The 24318-nt window shown below is 37.7% G+C and overlaps 1 protein-coding gene across 4 annotated transcripts in view; it reads right to left on the bottom strand.

The window, feature by feature from the left end:
- Window positions 1–24318, bottom strand: part of VTI1A (vesicle transport through interaction with t-SNAREs 1A) — a 259687-nt gene that overhangs the window by 156678 nt on the left and 78691 nt on the right. The window lies entirely within an intron of this gene.

Below are 24318 nucleotides of genomic sequence, written 5' to 3'. Positions count from 1 at the left end.
TGACCTGGTGCTGAATTAAATAAAATATTTGAGTTTCTGCGTTTCTGAGCAGTGTGAGGTGCTTGAGGAAGGAGCTTCCCACAAGAGGGAAAGCTGCCACAGCACTTTAAGCACTGGACCATGCCACAGAATAACTCTCAGACTGGAGCAGTGGAGGCGGCGGCAGTTTCAGTCCGCAAGGTTTGGTGCAAGGTTTTTGGGATTTCTAAGATCTGCACCAGTGCAGTAAACAGAAAAATACAGAGTAGTCAGATAGAAATGGTATTATGGGACATAGTACTGTATGTTGAAAGTTTTCTCCTTTCACACTTAACCTGTAACATGTCTTTTTCTCCCAAAATGCATCTTGCTTTCAGAGGTTCAGGCCCAAGACTCTGCCTGATCAAATTGCTACAAGCCCAGGGCCATTCATGGTATGAGGTAATCAACTTCTAGCCCATTATGTACTTCTAAACCACTGTGATTACAGAGAAAAGTACATCAGTTTACACCACCCTTGCAGGTCAGCACTGACTGCAAGAAAGTAGTAATTAATACACAATTCGTTATCATTACTCATCTAAGAAGCAAATCATGAAGCTAGCACAACTGAATTGATCAAAATCATCTATTCACACCCTAAATCACACCATGTGCCTGTAAAATACTCAGTACAGTGAAGTCTTCATTACAATTGCAGCCTTTAGGCATTATACTAATTGAATAACAAAATAACAAAAACAAAACCAATAACAATAAGAATCAGAAGTTTTAAAGAAACTTCAGCATCTTAACCTGAATATATTTATCTTATTTGAATACCTTCTGCGTGAACTTCCCAGAAAAGACAAGAGCAGATAGCAGAGAAGTGATTACAAGGAAGCCTTCACAACTTTGGTACCACATCACCTCTGGCTCGGTGTAAAGCCTGCTATATGCACAGCCCATACACATTTTGGGGCCCTACACAGCAGCTAGCTTTCTGCCAGGTAGCACTACCAAAACTACACAGTATTTTTCCTTGGATATTGTTATGTCCTGACCACAAACTGAAGCACAAACTTTACAAGCAACAACTTCAACAACTTCGGAAATGGCCCCACTCCAGCAGGACACGCCCCGGAGTGCATTACAGCACTGCCTTGTAAACTCTTTTATTAATTTCATAATAAATGCTTAGAAATCAGACTTTTTGCAGGTGATAATTAAATATAAAATCAAGGCAAAACAGATGTGTGATAAATTCTTGGCAATGGTCCTGTTTAACTGGCTTTTAGCATGGATTTCTGGCAAGCCCAGCCCTGCTCCTGCTCTGGATCCCCCTGCAGTGCACGTCGCCAGGGCCCTTCATGGAGCACTTTGCCTCTCTCAACACTGTCTTTAAAGTTTCACTTACCATTACGACATATCAATGTGGAAAGGTTTAACACTTGATTTGGTTTTGTTAAGTTAAAATCCACTGCTGCAGTTCACGGTAAAATTTATTTAAAAGATCCATAAACTTTTTATGCACTTTTCAGCTCAATACCAGCTCATTTTTCTTTGATGACATCAGTGCAACAGTGACTTTCTGTTGCACTTCCAAAAGGGACAAAACTACCGAGAACTTTCAATAGTTCCATAAAATGAGGCCTACACCCCAGAAGAGGAAAGTACATAACATCTCAGCTCTCCTCCCTTCTCACCACCTATCTGGCTGTCAAAGGAAAATTAAAAATGGTAGATTAAAAAAAGAATCACAGAAAACTTAAAAATTAATAGAGCTTATACACACACAGGCTCCCATTAACACATAAACTGCTGGCCACATGGTCTGTTTGAAGAGAATAACACTGGACTTTGTCCCTACAAACCCCTGACTTAGGTTTGGAAATTCCCAGTCTGTTTGAAGTGACCGACACTGGACTTCACCCCTACAGATCTGAATTAACTTTGGAAATCCCCATTCTGAGCTATTAGCCAGCTTCCTTCTACCCAGAAAACGATGGATTTTGTTCACTCTCATGGGTTTTATTCATTCCAGTTCATGCTGGAGAATGAGGGGAGGAAGTGAGTGAGGATGTACTCCAGTGAACTGCATGTGCTCAGCTGAGACCTCCTCCATTCCCTCTGCTCAGGCTACAGGCACAGCTACAACTTCCAGTCACACAGGGTCACACGAAGGCCTCTGAACACACACTGTCTTCCCCTTTCCAACTCATGCTGTGCAGTTGCATCCAGTAAAATTACAAGCCAGGCCCAACACAGGTGGTTTCCCTTCCCTTCAAAGTGACCCTTACACTCTGCTGCACTGCCTGGCTCAAAACCATGTCCGATTTGTTGCCGTGAGCCTGCAAAGGCTGCAGAGGGATGGGATAAATGTGCCCAAGAATGGTATAAGCCACTTAAATTTGTCATATAAGGAAGTGTATAACTAGATGCCATGTCTCTACTAAGGCCTGTCTGGTTTGGCTCAAGAGCAGGACCACATCCACTTACACAAACCACTAAACCCCTGACCTGTGTGAACCCACAGAGAAGCAGAGCAATGTCTGGAGCTCAGTAACTCCTCGCCCTGCTGCTCTCTACTGTCCCAGACATGACACACATCAGGAGCATGGATGATGAGTAGGATATATTTTCTGGCTTGAGCTATTAAAGGTTGCTACAACTAAAACCATAAATAAAATTAACTTCAGCCTGTAGTCTGCATTACAAAGTTCATTTGCTACTGAATTCATAAGGACATGTACATCAGGCCATCCTGATTCCTCTGCTGGCCACCTGCTCGGGGTTGACAGAGAAAATTCACCACACTGGAGGGGACACCTCGCACCCCAGGAAGGGATCCCACATGGTCCCCACCCTTGGGAGCCTGTTTCTGTCTGGGGAGGAGAGGAAAGTCAAGACAGTCAGCGAGCTTGTGGGAACATGTATCCCACATTAACCTCACCCAGCCACTATCAATGCCTATGAATTACAGAAGCAAAGAGAAACTGCATAAAACCTAGCTATTTTAACAATCTGTTTTGCACAGTAATTAATCAGATCAGCCCTCTAAGGGGCTCCAAAGATCCTAAGGTAAACTTAATTCACTCTAATTGAATTAAAAACTATTAAGCTAAAAGTTACAGTGCCTAGCAAGGATAAAAAAATGTTCCTATAAAACCTCCCTGGAAGTTGGGATCTAGCAGTTATGCCAAGCAGCAGAACAAGAGGACACGCACCTCAGAAAGGACAAAAATCAGAAAATGCCACAAATAAAAAGATCTTTATTTTGGTCTTTCAGTCTAAGTTTTAATATTTTGAAGTTAAACACACCTTTATGCTCAAAGGTAAATGATAGAGTACTTTTCAGGTTTATGCCATGCATTGGATAGGGCTGACTGTCAGCTTGCCTTATTTAATACAAAAGGCTTAAGTCAGTTCTAAAGTAAAGATTGTACTTCCCACTCCTTAGAGGGGAAACAGAAACAGTGGTCTATTTGAAAAATGGAATTCTGTAGAAATTATAAAGTAAATGATTTATGCAAGTGTATTAGCACATTTTTTATCGATGACTGCATACAAAGATTTCCATGTATACAAATGTCCTCACCTTGAAACAATTCAATAATTTGTTCATGTGAACATGTGTGGCCTGTGGATTGCCTGTGAACTATTTGTCCTAGATACTGTTTTGATTACTTGTAATTTGTATTTTTCTCTCTGCAACACTTGATTAATCACCTCCATCTCATGTTATTGTTCTTACTTGCAGTCTGGATGAACCCCAAAGAATTTTCATATTCACATTCCTGGGACAAATATTCAAATTACATACCTTTGCATGATTATCTGCTACCATTTACTTTCTCTGGAACATTCCCTCCATTAAACACTTACTATTAGGAACATTCAAACCGAATAAAAAGCAACATGAAAAACTAAAAGGAATTTTTCTAGTGAATGCTCACAGTCTTCTGTTTTTTTTTTAACTAAAACCATCAGTCCAGAGAATAGGTAAGCAAATAAAAATAGCCAAACTTTACAATAACTACAGTGCAATTACATCAACAAAATTTCTATTACAACATTAAACTTCAGGAAAAAATTCCAAACCAAAGTTTTACTGTCAAACAGGAAAAACAATTTTCCTGGGAAGTTTTTCTTTTAAAAATAAAACAAAACCCAGAACTCTGCATACTCTCAGCCCCAAAAATTAGATGGTAGCTATTACTTTTACTAAAATTATCACTGCACTTACACTCAGAAATACAGGCTCAATGGCTACTTGATTTGTCAGGAGAATGAAAAAAGATAAACAACTCAAGAGTGTTCTGAATAAATGGCAATTAAGCAGAAATACAGTGTTTCCTTGAATGCTCTTTTGGCTATAAGCAATAATGCTGCCACAAAAATCTGGTTTGCATCATCTAAATGCTTGAAAAAAGAACACATAATTTAGGAAAAAAGTGATGGCTGCCACTTAGCCATAAAGAGCAGCACTAGTGTTAGAAATAGCTTTCCTATGATATTTTTGTTCATGTTCTGGGCTTTTTCAGCAGTAGAAGTAATTACTGTGGTTTGTGAGGGCAGTGTTTAGTGCTATTATCCTTTAAACACTGTACACAAACACTGAGTCTGACTCCAGGAAGGTTGAATGTGGCCACAAGCAAGGCTGTAGCCACATCCTTGCCTTTAACCCACCAAGGAGCCCCAGTGATTTCATGAGAAATAAAGGCTGGGCTCAAGAAAAGGTGTGTTGCCTTTGATCCAACTTCTTGTCTGTTGGAAAGAAGCATTCTTTTACACCTTATATGATAATTTTATGCACAATACTTTAACCTAAAAGACAGTGAGTGGAATGGCCCTTGAAACTTTGGTTTCATAAACTGGATATTCTTTTACTTTTCTTAGAAAATGGAACCCAGTGCCAAATCTCTTTCATCTGTGCTGTGAACTTCGTATTTCTACTTCCAGGAACATCCTTTACATGCCTGAGAAGCTTCCTTGAAAGAAGACATCCCTAAATAGCTAGAGATGGATTTCTGACATGCTATCACTGGTAAAACAGGTACTGATGATGCCAGAGGGGCACAGGCAGATTTGAAGCTCAGTGTGCACCAGTTATTTTACCACCAGTACTTGGGGAATTAGCGTGTACCAGCTTAATCCATTGCAGTGACCCTTAGAGTCACTGTTTGAAACAGCTCACAACAGCCAGCTGGGAGGTTTGTAAAACCTCCAGATCCCTCCAGCATTCTGTGGATCCCAGTGATTCCTGGAGTGTGGACACCCCATGCTGTCAGTCTGCACCAATCTCTCCTCCCCAGAGCAGCTCAGCACTGTGACCAGCTTCCTCTCCAGCCAGCAGAAGGCCAGTAGAGACTGCAAGGGAAATCACCCAGTCATGTGTGTCACTAAGCACACACTGCTTCAGCTCCTTTCTACTGGCACAAAACTCCATTCTACTTTGTCATAGAATCTGCAATTAATCCAGATGCCTGTAGACAATACGTAAGTGCTCGGCTGAATACCAGCTCATTCTTCTCCTGTTTTGACACAATCTTCTTTTATAAAAATTTTCTAGGAAGGTGCCTCTGGGACTGGTTCTTTAACTTCCTTCCATGACTCAGAGGAACTCTGCTGTATTGACCCTTCAGCCAGCTGAAGGAGCCTGGAAACAGCCTTTCTGAATCACAGACAGGACATGAGGAACGCAGGAGTTTCTCCAGCTCCAGCGTTAACATGAATCAATCCTTACAGAAATTAGTGATAATAGCATGTATATCACATGAATCCTCTGCTGTGTTTTTAACATTTGCTGAGGAAAAAAAGAAATTGCTAGTAAGGGCTGTGCATTTTGAACATAAACAAGCAACACCCTGCACTTACCATTAGACCATGGGGATGGCCCATTTATTAACACTTGGGTTTGCTCTGATTACAAAGCTGGTAGGTATTCCCTTCCTCTTGCAGCATGGCAAGCTGACTGCAACAAAATCAATGTGCTAGCTGGCACAGATTATGGGCACGAAATACACTTTACCAACTGTCTGGGCTGACACACGGTGCATGGTCACTTTAACAGTGAGGTGTGGGGTCTGCAAGGATGCAGGTTACACCAGGGGACAAACTTCTAAATTCAAAGAAGAAATATTATCTTTCCAATCAATGGATTAAGCGCCCTGCCACTGGCTTTGCACCAAGGGCGTGTCTGCTAATTGCAAGGAGCAGACTGAGCACCCCACATTCCTCAGCCCAGACAATAGGGAAGTGGCACACCTAATCCCTTTAAATGGGATGCCTGGTGGTGTCTGCAAATCTGTTTACACTGTTTAGCAAATGTGAATTAGTATTTGCTGGCATAAACGCCCTGCTGTGCAGACCTTTGTTAACTTGAGGCTACTTCCTTGTTCTCTCAAAGCTGTTAAATGACTCAATCTGGCCTTAATATGTTTCAGTGCTGTGTTCACTACTTATCTCTCAGGCCTATTGTTTTCTAACGCATCCTCATAAACGTCTACGAGGTTCTTCATTGTGACAACAATTTGTTCAATAATTACAGGTTCACATGAAGAAAGACCAATATACTGTGTGGAAAACCAAATACACAGACGGAGGTGGAGGGAGAAGAGATAAAGACAATCTCAAATTACTTTTTGAAAAAAAAAATAGCTCTGGTACTAGAAGTCTTTAAGCACTTTAGCATTCTCATAATTACAGACACAGGAAATTAATTAATGACTGTGTATTTTGCATAGTCTGTTAGGGGTCTGCAGGGATACTGCACCAGGAGAAAGATTAATTTGTGTAGTCTGTGTTGTTCTTTGGTTCACGATATGGTCAAAAACAATGATATTTGGCATTAAGAAAATAAACACTACTTTGTGTCCAAGGTGTGGAAGATGAGGTCTGTGTTCCAAACAGCTTGCAAAACAAATGCATTTACAAAGGAACTGGTAACAAATTAGCCCTGTATCCTGAGGTCCTTTTAACAAAAGAAACCTCTATGAATATTATGGCTTCTATATACCAGGAAAGAAGCCAGTGAATACCCTAGTTAACTTTCTAGACCTTAGTTAAGTCTTCAAATACTTGCAGTTGGCAGGTTTGCCACCCAAATTAACATTCAAATCATATATGCACATGCAGATATGTCCAGGGTGCAAGTTTGTGACCCAGCAGTGGCTTCCTGTAACCCCTCAAACTTACCCTTCTGACCCTGTTACCTCTTTGTCACTACCCTCATAGGAAAAATTTGCCAAAGCCAACTGTGATGTTCAGCAACAAAGCGACAACTGCCGGCCTGGGTGTACCTCAGTTCTGCAGCTGCAATAAATCAGCACCCTCCCAGTATTTCAAAAAGCTTCCCTCTCCCCCTGGCTCTCCTTTGGCCAGTGGAGCAAGCCATGCTCATCACCAGAATCCCCTGTCATTTTAAGAACTGAAATGGGAAAACCTGTACCATTCTTATACTTTTGTTCATTCTTTTCAACCCATTCTAACTCCTTCCCCCTGGGAGCTAGCCCTCCACCAAAAGTTTCTTTCAGTAAAGCACTAGCTCTGTCTATTAAGCTTACCCACCCCTGCTTAGCCTTAACACTGGTTTCTTTGTACTTGCCTGGTGAACTGACCAGCTACACAGCACAATAGCTACAATTACTAAATTACACTCCCTGTCACTGCCTTTTGTATCACACCTCTAACAGGTGTCATTACCATGATAGGCAAATTGTAATAACCCATTCACAGCCCCCTGGTCTTAATAATGTTTTTTTTTTATTATTATTATTTTATTTTATTTTACATACTATATGTGTGAATACTGCACAGAGCTTGAATGGTTGGTAAATGCACAGGACTGAAAGATTAAACTGCATGGACTGCACATACAAACAGCAGCATTTAGGACAACAAAAGTGAATGCTACCACATTCCTGACACTGTGAATACATGCACGTACACAGATATATTAAAATAGTAATATTAATGCCAATAAACATGGTCATGGAAAACATTGGTTTGAAAAAGATGCATAGGAGGCATTTCTGAGCTGAGACTGCTCCCCTGCTCTTATCTCACTGAGCTGTGCCATGGATGTGACGGGCGCACCAGGACAAACTGAGATCCTTTGGAAACCCCAGAGGGTGAAGCAAGCATAAGGAAGCATTGCAGGTTATAAATTATATGAACCCACCAATTAAAGGCAGGTTTTTAGTATAAATTTAATATAAAAATGTAGTGTGCTATATAATTCACAAAATCAAGTATTTAAGCAAGGTTTAACCAAACCAATAAGGAACTTAGGCCACTGGAACCTGCCATAACCTTTTAAAAGTGATAAATACACCGATATGTTGCTGTCTGCTGTTTTCTGGGGCCCCACTCATTACTGTGTTATTCCAGTTGTACACCACACAAATCCACTGACTTTATTGACTGGAATAAAAGGTCACATAGTAGCAAAATGGGTTCCTGATAAGGATGGCATTGACAGCCCCACCAACATAGTTTGGATTTCCTCAGTGCAATGCACAGATAGAAATAAAACACAAAATTTCACACACTTGCAATGTAATACATAGAGTAAAAAAAGAAGAAAAGACACTGTGCCTCAACACTTAGTTGAGAACACTCTCAACACTTAGTTGAGAATCTCCCTTCTCTAACTCACACTGCCAAGACAATCTGGATAAACAAAAAGTAATTGAAACAAGTCCTGACAGATAAAATTGTTTTCTTTTCGCTTCATTTAAAAATTGAAATCCATAGTTAAGCCGTTTTTAGCTTTACAGGGTATTGTAGGAACACAATCATTAATCTATCTTGAGAGAAACACAAGAAGAGATGGCCTGAGAAATCTCATTGTGATACTTGTTTAGATGCTAACAAAGGTAAGAATGATTGTTTTTGTCTTTCTGAAACACTGTATTTCAGAGCTGAAGTAATTTATGACCTATTAAATACCTGGCATATGATTTCCATGAAGGGCAGATAGTGATAACCCAAACAGAGCTTTTTAAACCTTTTTGCCAGTCATGTGACACTGCACATCTGAAGAAAGCAAACTGAAGGAGTTGGAAGCAGTCTGATCCAGGATAGGTACAGCACATTTACACACAAGAAACTATTTTTCTTTTAGATATCATGGATTAAGATTCATGAAAAAATACCAAGTTTATGTTCCCTAAAAATATTGTCTGGAGAAGCAAGGCACTGGCTGAAATCAGCCCTTTTCTCAGTAAGGGCTTTTGATTTTGACAGTAGTACAGAGATGAAGGAAAAAGTAAATGAATATAGAGAAAACCAACTTTATTCTCCATGCTCTGCAGTGGGAGAGCTCGAACAAATCTCCAGCACTATTTTTGTTAACCTATTCTCTGTGAGAAATGATCCTTCTGATCAAGGCAATGTTACCCAGCCACCCATTTTTGGACAATTAGACCACAATTTTTGGCCCTACAACATCCATTGAAGTAGCTACAGCTAAGTGCAGGAATCCCACTACTCAGCTCTATTCCTGCTACAAGTTTGGCATCTCTTTACAGAGCTGTTTCTCAACATGACAAAAAATTAGATGCAGACAAAAAGAAATACATTGTGCCCTACCCCATCATCCCATTCTTCCACCTTGAACACAGCACTTAACTAAGTTCCCAAACAGGACATGCTTCAGGATGCTCCTGCTTCTGAAGACAACAAACCTCTGTAACTCACAGAATGCAGCACAGATGTTAATCTTTCAGATAGCTGAAAAAAAGCCTGGATTCCAACATTTCTTCTGCAAGAGGGACACACTGTACCATGCTGAGAAAGCAGGTAAACTACTTTGAAGCACATGGCCTCTAGGCCACATCCTCTTTAAAAACTCTTAATATCACCATCAAATCATAATGCAAAAAGCTTGCAGGGATCACTGCTGTGCAGAGGCAGGAAGAAATGTCACCCCACTTCAGGCACAGAGCTGCAGTCATTTGATAGACCCCATGATTACAGTATGGATCTGAGAGAGAAGAAAGAGGACCAAAAAGGCATGAACAAGTTTTACCCTCTTTAGTCTAGACTAAGATGTAATGAAGATGTCAGTGTCACCAGCACAAGAGCCTGGCGGACTGGGTTATCACTTACAGCCCCTACTTCTACAGAAGTTTCTACAATACTCACAAATATAAGTCATATTTCTATAGATCTCAGCTCTGGGGATTGCACACTTAGGAGGAGGAAACCATAAAAAAGGGGTGCTCAGGATGCTCTTACCCTTGATTCTTTACCACACTTCCTACAGTTAGACAAAAAAAGTAAACCAGAGTTGGTATGACACACTGTCATAACTTGGCAGACAGGAAACATAAAAGCAACACAGAAGCTGCCTCATGTCTTGCATAATCCTTGTGAATCACCTGTGAATCATGCTCCCCTGAAATGCATCGCCAGATTGAATTGAATGCCTTACTTCTCCTCTCCATATCTTAAAAACGGTGTTGAATAATTGAAGAGTACAGACAAGGGCCACAGAAAAGATTTGCAAACTGTGGGCAAAGAACCCTATTTTACAATGAGGGATTTAAGGAATTCAGTTTCACAATAAAGCTGAAAAGAAGTTTAATTTATGGTTCTAAATATTTTTATGGCAAAAGGTTCCACTTGCTAACACACTCTCCTGTCTGTCAAGAAAGGGAATATGAAGAATTTAGGATTGAATTCAGAAGCCTGGAAAACTCAGATTAGAAACAGAATCTCCTACTCCTTTAAGTGCAGACTGATTCACTATTGGAATGATTACAAAAAGAGGTGGCCTTCCCATCTCTTGACACCTTCAAACTAATGGATGCTTTTCTGGACAAGCTATTTTCATGCATACAATTTACTGAGTTAAATGATGAAATAATTAGGTGAAATTTGCTGGCTTTGTTTTAGACAATAGGTGATACAAAGATTTAACAGTCCTCCATATTTAAAAACTATGAATTTACGGACTGTATCAATGTCTAAACATTTTCCTCCATCAGGTATGACAGCAGTTTCTCTCCTCGCTTTCCAGATAAATTTAAATACAGATTTATCAAATTACTTTCCCTCCCCAGGGCACATGCAAGACAATGGCCATGAAAAACATTGAGTAGATAACGCTGATTCTGAATCTATACAATGGAAATCCAGTTTTTCAAAGGGCCTTTTCAATAAGGCCCTTAGGAATAGCATGTATATATGAAGATATCTGGAACAGAGATATCTGAAGAGATGAAGTGAGTACAGAGTGGTGCAAGCAAGCCTCTTCATTCCCAGAGCTCAAAATTAAAATTCTTTAAAAAAATGATACCACTTGCTACCTAAATCTCTGTGCAGCCTTTATGGATCATTGCAATAGTGAGCCATGTTTAGAAAACAAAACACTTTAATAAATACCCTATTAAAATCTTACTGGACCTTTTTCTTCATTTTACAAAGTCTGGGTGACACCAACTTCAAAATCAGTCATTATATTCCACTATTTTTCCACTTTGTATTCCAGTACAAAGGCCTCAACTAAACATGCTGCTGCCACAGTACTAGCCCAGCTCCCTTAAAGTGGAAAGGTAATGGTTTGAAATGACACACACACTATTGGGAACACAGGCCCATTGGCCCATTCTCAAGTCTGAAAGAAGCTGTGCCTTATTTTACTGAGATTTCATTAGAATCAGCCATCCCCTATTGACATGTTCACAAACTAGCAGGGATTTCTTTACTAACTCCCAATGTATGTGTATATAAACAGAGATGAAAAAAAGAGGGAGAGAGAAATTGTATGCATCTGGATGTACATACAAAAGATACATACAGAAAATCCCATAGTGCCTTGCAAGGCTGTAGGAGTTATTTCAAATGTTTTCCATGATAGCAAATAGTTCTGTTACTCTTGCATCTCTCAGCCCATCCTTAGCATCGAAGCAAACAATTGGTTTTAACACATTCCATCACTGCTTCTGCAAGTTCAACAACAAAGCTTTAGATCTGCCACACTCTAAAATATTCAAGAACTGTGCTGTTAGAATCAAATTACTGAAAAATGTTAAGTGTGCACCTCTATTAAAATGTGCAGCCATTTCCCTAAGTAAACCAAAACCTGGAAAAAATTCCTCCCATGGGCTTTGATGATATGAAGAATAAACATGTCATTTTATCATGACCTTTCCTGTCTACTTTATCTATCATAACACACTACTTAGCATACTGCATGAGACAGATGAAAGTTTGCTGGGCTGCCCAATTTTGTTTTAGCTTCCTGATTTATTATGTTAAGTACTTATCTGACATCAGAATTAAATGAGATTATCAACAGTAGAATCTAGTTTTAATGAAACAAGAAATGATCGAGGAACACTTGTCTCTCATAGGGACATACCTGAATATAACCAGACATTGTTTCAAGCCCTACATGACTAGAAAAGAATTCTTAAACTTCTTACTGTCCCTAACTCTCACTGTTACCTCCTTTCTCTTTTACCTGGTACCATTGCTCTTTCTGCAATATGTAAGCACAATTTTCATGTTCTTTTTACCAGACTCAGTCTAAAATCTTGTCAATTATTTCCCAGTAACACTGAAATACAGATTCTTCTATCAACTGATATGTAAATCTTCTGTCCTGGCTTTCATCAGCTTTTCATTGATTATTCAAATAATCTCTTCCCTGGCTTTGATAAAATCATTCTTTTTCTAGCCAGGGGTTTAGGCAACTTATCTCTCTCTTCGCAGTGCTTCCCTTCCTGCTACTTCCTCCACTCCTGCCTCCAGTTTTCATTCTTCAAGGCCAGGCCAATTGCAATTTATCAATTTTTATTCAGTATATCGTTCAACCTCTTGGCAAGTATGTATGACCAGCCAAAGTGACCAAGTCAAATCTGCAAGCAAATACCCTTCTCCCTCTTGCTCACTGTCCATCACAGTTGGGAGGATTTTCAGGCCCACCTAAAATTACCTTTCTGTTAAATTTACAGTTATTATTTTTTCCTTATGAACATTGTAAGTTTCTGTTAAACTCTATTGCTATGAAGTTTGTGAGAAGAAAAAAAAAAACCCAGCCCAAATCTTATCACATGCAGGCCACTGATGCAGCAAGATCCCTGCTCAAGATGCTGATCATCACTCTTCTTCTTTTCATTTATAACCTGTTAATCCTCATCCATCTTCCCCTGTCTGATTGCCAAGTTTTTGGAATAGGAAGTAACTTTTTTCCCCACATTTGCAAAGCAAATAGTACAACAAGGCCTTCATCCAAGACACGGATCCCTAGTATTACGGTATTAGAAGTTGTAAGGTAATGTATAGTAAGAATAATTACAGGGCCAGAGATCTGCTGGACTGCATTCTACATGATACAAGCTGCAGATATAGTAGATTTCCTAACCACAGCTGCACTGGAATAAAGTAAACCTTGTCCCACGCACCACATCACACTTACACAACATACTTCTAATATACTAGACAACAAGGAGGAGTTTCTGATTACTTTGTTATTATTTTATATATACAAGGTAGGAATACTTCAAACCTAACGACTCTGTCAGTTGCTCTTTATACTGTAATTTTTGCTGTGCTTTTTTAGTGATCACAGACGTATGTCTCCTTACCAAATTAAGTACATACACATTTAAGTGACAGCATACTTTCAGAACACAACATTGTATGTTGGTAACAAAAAACTAAGACATCACAACATCTAAACTTATAAAAAAGCCAGAATAATACCCTGATAGTATAATATTAAAATAAAATTACACTACATTATTGTAGTATTTGAAATTAATATTAAAGAGTTCTGAAAACGAACACTTAAAAATGTATTCTGTTTCATAAGAAGTGATCTACAATGACCATACAGTTTCAGGTAAGTTGGATCTTGAATTCGGTAACACAAGAAAGAAAAAAAAGCCACAGGAATAGAAAACAAGATTTCAAAGATGCAAATAACTATTTAAGAACACTTGTAACCCCCCAAACCTATTTTCCTCACAAAGCTTCATAAACAGAGCACACACAGAGACACACAGCCACCATTGCAAAACCAGTTGTAAAGGCAGCAGTTAGAAAAAATAGAGATTATCTACATAAACCAAACTGGCACTCAAAAGCAAACCACACACATTTCTAAACAGAAGGTTTTATGAAAAAGATGGAGTATCTTTAACAGTGCATCACAGATCTACACAGTATGAAGTTTATCTCACTAATTAGTGATTAAGTGAAGGTTTAATAGTTCCATAAGGGAAGGTAATTCCCTCTTTTTCTAATACCTTCATATCATTAAGTGACTGCTAGTTTCACAGATATGTGCTTGCATTCTTCTGATTCAGAAAGTAAGAATACCAAATACCTAACACTGAAGGAAAACAAACCCCATGAAACTAAAAATACTAAACACTCTGTTCAGAAATCCTGTCCCCTCCCCCCCCATTAGATGTGGTTAGTGTTTATGCAAATGTATTACTAATGTGTATTACAAATTAAGCAGAACAGAATAATCTTTTGCCTAGACTTACAGGACATTTTACATCTTCAATTAGATGAGCAGCAACAATATTCACTTTGAGTTCTAAAATCCCTTTCACAGATAGAGAGGTTAATTGGTTGATCTTAGAGTATGGATAAAATTCAATACCTAAATTAAATGCATGTGCATAGATAGATAGATAGAAAAACATATATACATATATATATTTTTATATATATTTATATATAAAAAGTATCTTTGCACGTCTTGAAAAAGTTATTTTAATTAGAACAACAGACACCTTTTTGAAATTAATTAAGTTTAAATCCTGTTCAGGAAAAACTTGCATATTATTAACACTGTATTTTTAATTCTTACTCAAATACAGCTATATGCTTTTTTTGGTAAATTTATTATTAATATCCCTAGCATGCAGATAAATGTTTAATAGGAAATTGATATACATTTCAAAAGAGCAAATAACTGTGTTATAAGCACTGTATTAAAAAGTAACTATGGCATATTTATGGATACAAAAAATCCTAATAGGGTCAAACTTATAAGACACTGACTAATGTTACAAGTAGGTGCTTAGAAACATGCTGCATTTTCCCCAAATTCCATTATGGTAACAAACACAAAAAGATGCTGATATCCAGCTCTCTTAAGTACATCTTTAGTTCCACCCATTACACAATATCAAGTCAGAAGCAGTTTTATCTGACTGGTGGCTCAATGGCGCAGCCTATGTGTGCAAAAGTAGAACACAGCAAGTTTCTGATTTTAGAAATGAGTGCCAACCCTCTGGTTTTGTTGCATTTAGATAATCAAACATACCCACAATTTCCAAAAGTGATGTCTGCATAAATGAAGGACTATTTTAATACAATATGCATACTTACAGACCTAAATTAATGAAATTATTGACAACATGAAACATGAAATTCAAGTGATGCTGTGCAGAATTAATAAATAAGTATATTTTGTTATTTCTCTGTAGGACTAGACCTGAAACAATGGTTTTCACTCAACCTTTATTAAAAAGATACTGCACAATGTAAATATATATGTATATATAACATAATTTCACCTCACCATCTTTAAAATGCACATTTGGGTACATTAATACTGTTTGGTTTGTGTTCTTATTTTCAGAGACAGAATACCTACTTAGACTTACGCTTTCATTTCCAAAGCGATATATTCAGTGTAAAATGTTTTACTACTCTGATTACAAGTCAGGAGTAAATTCTTAGCTTACAGCTATAAGCTAAGCACAGAACAATGCAAAGCACAAATACTCTCCTATATATGCATTTAACGTGAATTAGCTTTCCCACTTCCCCACCACAGCCTTCACTCAGTTCAAAGTAACCAAACTCAGTAATTCCACTTAAATTTGATCACAAATCAGTTGCAGCACAGGGTCTAAGTGTGGACTGTACAAACCGGGGAGAGAGAAGGTGTGAAAAAGACAGGGACTGCTCAGCTCATGCCTCTAAATAACTGGATAATAATTTTCAGACTGGTGAAAATACCAGTTTGTTCATTCCAAGTGGGTGTCCGATACCTGGCTATGTCATGTCATGACCTCTACCACTTGTTCTAAGTGAGCTGAACAATCTTAGGGGGTCTTAACTGGGGAGACCTGCAAGCAGAGCAGTTTGTTTAGTTAAAGAAACACTCCCCTAGTTAATTTGACAGATTTTAAATAAAAATAAAAAGGCTTTTTAAAAGAAATTGTATGTCACTTTCTTCCTAACAGAATACAAGCACAGATCCATAGAAATGTAGAGGCAAAACTCTCAAATTAAATATTTTTAACTATCAGATATTTGTATTTTGTTTTAGGGAACAAAGTCATAATGGTTTTATAAAGCCAAGTATACCGACATAAAGAAGTCTTTTTTTTGTCATGCAGAGTTCGTTGCTAATCCAGACATAGAAAAGAACAGTGTTTTATATTTACACTCCATTCTTTTTTTTTTCTATTATTCTAATAAAATGACCCTGCATATTTACTCAAGCTGTTTAAGTAGGTAAGAAGTGCAAATAACATGGCTTGCATCATGTTACAAACCCAAATAAGTAAGAAAGCTGCCAGCACAGAAATATATATTAAATTCAGAAAAAGCAGATAATTTATATAAATAAATAAAAATATATATCAAATTCAGAAAAAATTTTGCATAAGTTAATTTGAGGAGTGCAAAACCTCTTTTAGATATTTCAGGCATTTTTTTCATTGTTAGCATCTCTTATTTTTCGTAAACACGCAATTAATGAAAAATTCCTGGATTTAACTCAAGCTTGGATAATGTTGTCCCTTTGCATTCCATCTCAAAACAGTTTTGCAGGTTTGTTTACAAATAGGTCAAATGCTCCTATTTCTTTATATGCAAAACAAATCCATACACTATTTCACTTTATTTACTAATGCTGTTCATTGCTGACTGTTAATAGTTTCTCTGGCCATTTTCAAGTTTATTTTTGAAGAGCTTGTAGTGCTTAGACTACATGGAAATGATCAGCCACATACTTGTCACTAAATTGTCCAAGCCAAAAAATCAAATGTGGGAAACAGCAGAATGACAACCTGCATCCTATACTGAACACATCTTGTTTTTAGCACTAATGGCTTTGTGTATTTATCTAGCAGTGCTCTTTAGTGCTGATTCAAATAGACATTTGCGTTTGGCTATGGACATGCTCGTAGCCTGAAAAGAGATATTTATTCTGTAAAAGTTAAATTCCTACTCCAATTGTTTCTTTGGTTGCTGTTTGCTCATTCTAGAATTAAACTGGTCACACACATTTTTCATGTTTGATCCATTGAAATAAAACTAGACAACTTTTATAGACATGGTTTTATTGAAATGGATGTTTACTAGTTAGATCATACTGCTCTACGGAAAATAATTCTCCTGCTGCTTATAAACATTTTGATCAGCCATATTCAAGTGAAAGAACAAGTCTAAGGGGGAGGGGGAAAGGAAAAGAAAGAAAATGGGAGGAGTAGAGATGGATACCATGCACAATTCTCATGTGACCTGTGGTACTACCTAATTATAAAACCTAAAGTTTCCATAAACCTTTCATTGGAAGCAGCAGTATTCCTTCTATCACGTTTCACTCCCTGTTGGCTGATTTACCTACATTTCCGTGAGTAGAAGAACAGAAAATGCAATGAATAGTTTTGAGGAAGAAATCTAATGGCACATTGTAAACAAGCACCATCAGTTTAGAAACTGAATGCAAATACAGCAAAGGGATTTTTCCAATAGATCTTTCTTCATTTTGGTACAGGACACATAAGAGAATGCTACTGAACTGCAACCTCAATTATACTGGCCAGAAAATTACCTTTAACCATTAAATTAAAAAATGTTCTTCAGCACTATTCAGTTTAGCATTCTACACTGTCTCCAGGCTGAAGGTGGTCTGCATGTTGAACTTAGTACTGTGTGGGTTATAGTCTTTGTTTGCAGTCTTAACTGGGGATTGCACCTTAGCTACCGTAGTTCAAGCGTAAAAATACTTTGTCTGTAACACTATATACTGTTGCCAGCGACCCTCTAAATCCTTGAACCAACTGTGTCCTCTGGTGTCACAGAAGATAATGCCAATTTATTGCAATGTGTGGCTTTTTTAACTGATTAAAATTAAGCCGTAAACACGTGACAATGGAATTAGCACATTTAGAGAGTCTGTTTTCCCACATCCCATTTTGCGCTAGTGTGGCTGATCCCTGCAACTCTACGCGGGTGCAATTTTAATGACTTCGCTAGGTTTTGATGTTCTTATGAAAAAGCAGTGCTTGGTGTTTGTGGAGAAGGTAGATATGGAGGCTGAGTAGCTGTGATTGCGGACACTGTGACATCGTCTCTGTTTTTCGATAGGATCGGTGTCATTTTCCTCCCCACGATAAGACACCTCACTGACAGAGCCCGATTAGGGAAAATTTTATTATAAAATTCACTTCTATCGAACAAGGATGGAGTGATAAACAGTCCAGCCTCAGGGAAGAAACAGGAAAAGATTTTTCTTCTCTCTCTCTCTGTCCCTTTTTTGTTTTCCTTTTTTTTCCCCATTTAAGAAAAATCCTCCCTCCTTGTAAGACTTTTCCTGAATGTGAATGTGTTAAGCTAATGAGAATTCCCCAAATGTAGAGATCAAAGACATATGAATGTTGTTCTAAAAGGAGAACAGTTGTGTTACCTCACAATTCAAGATTACGATTTTAAAAAGCAAAAGTGAGGACATTTTCTGAATTACATTTTCTGTCAAATTCATTAAAATCAAAAGTCTTCTGGATAGGAAGCTTAGGCAAACACAATTTTATTTTCCAATATTCACTTACATTCCTCCCTGGTTAGAAAACTGGCAAGCTGCAGGGTAAACAGGCAAAATGGATGCTTGTGGCCCTCTAATGCTTGAAGATGGACTAATCTCCAAGGAAGAACATAAAAGAAATATCAATTAAATCTTTTTTTTTAATACTAAAACATCTTTGCTTCTGTGTTTGATATCTCACAGAGGATACCTCTAACATGGCATCCAGCGCCATATATGCAACACATTTCTGTACAGTAATTAGCACAGAGGTAGCCAGTAAATATTATCTCTAGAAGGTGGCTGGGGGAACTTGGAGAATGAAGTCCAGGTACACAGAGTAATTCTTTCCAGTTCTTACTTTACATATTTTCTTAATTTACATTACCTGAAACACATTCATGAGCTGATTAGGAAAAAAACAGTGCTAAAAAGTAATTTTTTAGAAAAGAAAAAAAAAAAAGGAAACTAACACAGTGGAAAAGAGTGTACTGATGATTTTCTCAAGCTTTCAAATCTAAGCTGTAACAATGCCACAAACCAAATGGTTGTCTTGGTTGCTCAACAAGAACACTTCCAAAGGAAGAAAACCCTAAGCACTTGCCAGTATTTTTTTATTTATGTCCAAACTGGAGTCACTACATTGAAACCATTCCCTCAAGATGGTGGCCTCAAAGTTACAGACGCTCCTTAAACGACTTTTAAGCACTTTCAATTAGAACAGTACAAATCTGCTGTCAAAGAGAGCCTTAGCATACAAGTCCTTCTGGCAATGTTCTAGATTTGCTTTTATTAAACAACAATGGGAGGATGTTTACAAGCATATATAATTTTCATTAGGCACACTCAACCCAAATACAGTACACATATGATGCAAACTTCAAATAACTTCAGTAGCACTTGTAGCCCTGAAGTAAAAACTTGACAAAAATGCCTGCTTATTTGGCTAACACATCTTTCTAGAAATTGTATTTACTGACATCTGTGCCTTTATATTAAGCTTAATATAAGTAATAACTGAAGAGCCTGCTGAAATAAACACAGCAATAAATTTTATGGTTCTATGAAACTACATTAGACTCAGCCATCAGGACAGAACTCAGCTCCTCCACTTGCAACTTGTATGAAAGAAGACATAAAAATGTTATTTAACACTCTTGGAACAGTCAAGACAAAACATGTTTCATCTATCTGTAATTTCAAGTTGAGAGCACCATATTTTTAAAAATGTACAAATTATTTTGGAAGTCATGATCATACTACCCAGTCTTATCAAGAAACACTAGATTCTATCAAATATTATCACCTTATTTTTTAACTGATGATTCAGTTCTATGCTGTCCAGTTCCACACAATCAGAAAAATAAAAAGTGTTTTCAAAGATGACTGCATTACAACAAACATCAGTGTGAAAAAATATGACTAATGATGGTAAGGCAGATCAATTAAAGGGCAAGTTGGAACTCCAACACATTTCTTTTTAGCCTTCAAAATAAGATTTTCAACAATGAGTTAGTGATTTCAGTATGGGAAGTAGCCAGAGAAAAAAAGTGCATCATTTGACTAGTGGTCTGTTAGATAGATTTCCTTCAATAACTTCTTAAAAGAACATTTGCTTCCAATCGACGGTAGCTGCAGCATCAGAGCTGTTAAGCATGTATTAAACATGAAAAAAAAAATACAGCTCAATAACCCCATCTAAACACAGAGGAATTCTAATTAGCAACAATAAGGCAATAAGGCTGTTCTTCCCTACAATTTCTTCCATGGAAATATCTTTAAATCTGCTTGAAACTTATAATCTTTTCTGGGAGGGGGGCAAAAGAAAACTCCTACTTGAATAATTTAGACAGCTCAGTGTTATATCCTCGTTGTGATAAAGTTGGCCATTCCTCTCCACCTGCAGCCTGAACAGGGAGCTGGTGAGACTGGTAGGAAACAAAGGTAAGATCAGAGAAGAGCATCATTCTGTTCTGTGTAAATACATGGTGTTTCAGTTTGCAACAGAAACCACAGTTATACCTGAACTCCAGTACCCAAGTGAATAATTAGGATCTGCACACAATTAATACATTTTTTTCCCCCCTGGAATATCCCCAAATAGCAGCATTAACTAGAAGTCTTCTGGAGGGAGCAAGTAATTCCCTTTCTCTCCCCAAGACATAGCACATGAGTTGCCTGTGTGGATCTGTGTAGCTATAAATACATTTATCTAGAAGAAATAGTCAAACAGTCTTTTCTAAGAGGAGTGCCTGATTGGTTAGCACAAAATTGATACAGTGGAGTGAAGAATAACTGATAAAGAGATAATCCAGTGTGGCAATGTAGTTCTGCAGCGCTGTAGCTCCAGCCTTCATTGGGTGGTGAGTGTAGGGTGATGGAAGAAAAGGACAGGCTTCTGTTGTTTGCATTTGAAGTATGAGGGAGACATGGTGTGAGCAAACTTCAGATGTGAAGAACAAAAGCCCAGTTTTCCACTATACCATCTTTAACTATATGATGAAGCCTAAAGCTGAAACACTGCTATTCCATTTTTACAGCTGATGTTCTCTGTATCTGTTTTTTCACCTCTGCAAAGCAGAGATGCAAATACCTGCATGTACTTATTCAGTGCATGCACAGCTTCATTTCCAGAGAGAGGGTCAGTGTATATGTTCTAACCTGACCTTAATTTACCCAGTAATTTCCCAGGCTGTTACATCACGCTCATTACTGGCATAACCAAACACTTCCCAAGCAGGCTATATTTAACAAATGTTTAAAATTATTTCTGCAAGGATTAAACATCCAGAAATAATTTTATTTTATGTAAGTGAATAATTTGGAGAGAAGAATAGTACCTAAGCTGGTGGTGGATCAGAGTATGCCAGTTACAGGAGCACTTAAGCGCCCATTGGCACAGCAAGACTCAAAGACCCGGTAGGTTTCAAAGAAACACTTCTTTTTTTTTTTTTTTTTTTTTCCCTTCTAGAACTCTTTGCTTTCTAGTAAAGCTGCAACCACAATGTTCTCTCTCTTAATGCCACCATAAAAAATCAAAACACTTTAAAACAAATTGATGTCCTCTTTAATATAGTCATCACATCATCACAGTGCCCTTGCACCCTGCTTGGTGACAACCAGGGGGATGCACACACACATCTCTCTCTTGCTTGCTCTCTCTCTCTTTTTTTTTTTTTAAGGCATTGAAGCGGGCAACAAAGAAGGAGAAAAAGACTGGGAGAGACACTCAATTGAGATATTGGCACCTTTGATTGACAAGATCTAATCAGCTTATCTCCACACTAATAAAGTTGATGGCCTGTGGAGCTGGTATATGTCCAGCTTCAAGTGAACTTTCAGTAGCCAAAGCCTCAAGGGCCAGGACTAACACTGAGCTTATCTAAACTGATTTAAATCAATTCCTAATGGGCTATTTCAATTTGATCAATTTGAAAGGTTGGGAACCTGTAACCACTTGACTCAATTGTCTTGATTTGTGCTGGCATCACTGGAGATTTGGTCAGAGACACAAACTATTTATCTACAATGAAACAATGGAGTGCAACCAACACACTTCGGAAATTATTTGACCCTCCTTAAGGTGCTGTTCGGTTTATTACAAATTCTCTTCGGTTTATTACAACTTCTCTTGTATATGCACTCAATAAAATATTTTGAAGTATGCTGTTCCAAAATGGGTAGTGAATCCCACAAGCAAAATAACCTATGTCATAAAAAGGGGCTGAAGTGCTTTGCAGCTCTTGAACAATTGGCTTTATTTCTTTAAATTAACAGATTCCTTTATGTGTTTTGAGGGACTGCCTGTCCCACCAAAGGTGTGATGTCAGAATGGAACACTATGAAAGGAATGATTCAAGTGTTCAGACAGATTTCATTCATTATCAGCAGAATTAAACAATTCACTTCTGAAGTTCTTGGAATTCATTTTGCAAAGCTCAATGCACTTTCAACTCCAGAATAGCATGTCAAGTAAACATATGTGACTATGTGTATTGCATTACATGAGGAAAAAGCTTGCTACTTCTCTCAGGGTAGATCACTGCTTTTAGGAATGCAGAGGATTTCATACCATCAAATTGCATCTACATAAGATAATTTCTGAATTAAGAACTCCATTATCCATATAAAAATTAATGTTTTTATGAAAACATGGTATTACTAAACAAACACCTTATGAAGTGGAACTATATACTCATATGTACTTTACAGATTTGACAAAGCATGAGCAGTGAAACCAGATATAAGTATTTTTCAGTCAGTAGCACACGTACACCTTAGGAATGTCTTGTGTTTAATAGAGGTAATTTAAGCACTTTCCAAAGGAAGAGTTTTTTGGTATTAATGCTAGATTACAAAAAACCCTAAGCAATATTTTCATTCAGATTGTGGTTTTCAAGTTGTAATTGCTTTATACAAAATCCACTCAGTGTTATCACTCAATATCATCTTCACTGCTGTACATCTGAAGATAATTTTGCAATAAAAACTTAATTGATAGAGCTTATTTTTCACTAATCTCCTAATATAAAAAAATGAAAAAGTACTAACAGTATGTATTATAAGCTATGACCCTCACAGTGCAGGATATTTCTAGTTTATCAAACTAAAATAGATCCATTTTACAGCATCAAATATTTTATATACTTTAATAATGTAGAGACTTTTTCCCCAAATAGGAAGTAAATGGAAAATTTCCTTAATAAAGGAAAATGTGGAGAGTAAAAGTCATTCACAAGTGGCTAAGCAGAACATTTTATCTCATAACATTACTAGCTTGTGCCCCACTGACCATTAGTGCAAAATTTCAAAAGATTTCAGTTATGGAAATCAGTAAGTCTGCCATCAGTGACATCTATTAAGAAGTTAAATTCAGTGATTTTATAGTTATAAACTGAACTCCTTCTGATGTACTGCATAAACTGGATTCTGAACAAGACTTTCAAAATCAAAACATTGTGGATTATTTTATATTTCTGTCTCCTTTGGGTAAGTTAGACATGGAATCAGTCCTAAGAGCTTCTCATCAGTTAAGTAAACAGTTCTAGTGATTACAGAGAATATCAGAAGAGAAAATAAAGCATTCATAAATGAGGACTGGCATTTTGAATTCATAAGGCTTTTTCTTGAACTCCACTACACCTTGAAGACAATGCTTCCAGAGCAGAAAACTCCCCAGGTACCAGCCATCCATTAAGACATCATGAGAAATATCCTGAAACCCTGAGACCTGAGGTGATGTTGAGATCCAGCCACTAGCAGCACTGTGTCCCTGAGCAGAGTAGGTAACTTCTGTCTTGAAAAATAAAGGGTCTGCAGAGTCAAGGAGCTACATTTGGCTCACAATCAACAGTTTGTCTGGTTGCCCCAGACTTTGTTCCCGGTTCTACTACAAAAAGCTGCTGGAGTGGACAATTTGACACTTGGAATACCTGGGTGCTGCCCTGCAATCTGTGTAGGCTGAAAAGAGATAAACCTAAACCGTAAAACTGAGATCATCTCTCCTCCTGCAAGTGTGACTTTGACCTTTCCTTCCTCCCCAAATCTCCCACCTTCCTGCTTTCCCACCA

This window comes from Aphelocoma coerulescens, chromosome 6, assembly GCF_041296385.1.
Source record: "Aphelocoma coerulescens isolate FSJ_1873_10779 chromosome 6, UR_Acoe_1.0, whole genome shotgun sequence".
Taxonomy (NCBI): domain Eukaryota; kingdom Metazoa; phylum Chordata; class Aves; order Passeriformes; family Corvidae; genus Aphelocoma; species Aphelocoma coerulescens.
The sequence above is the reverse complement of the archived record's forward strand: the minus strand, read 5'-3'. Positions and strand labels throughout refer to the sequence as shown.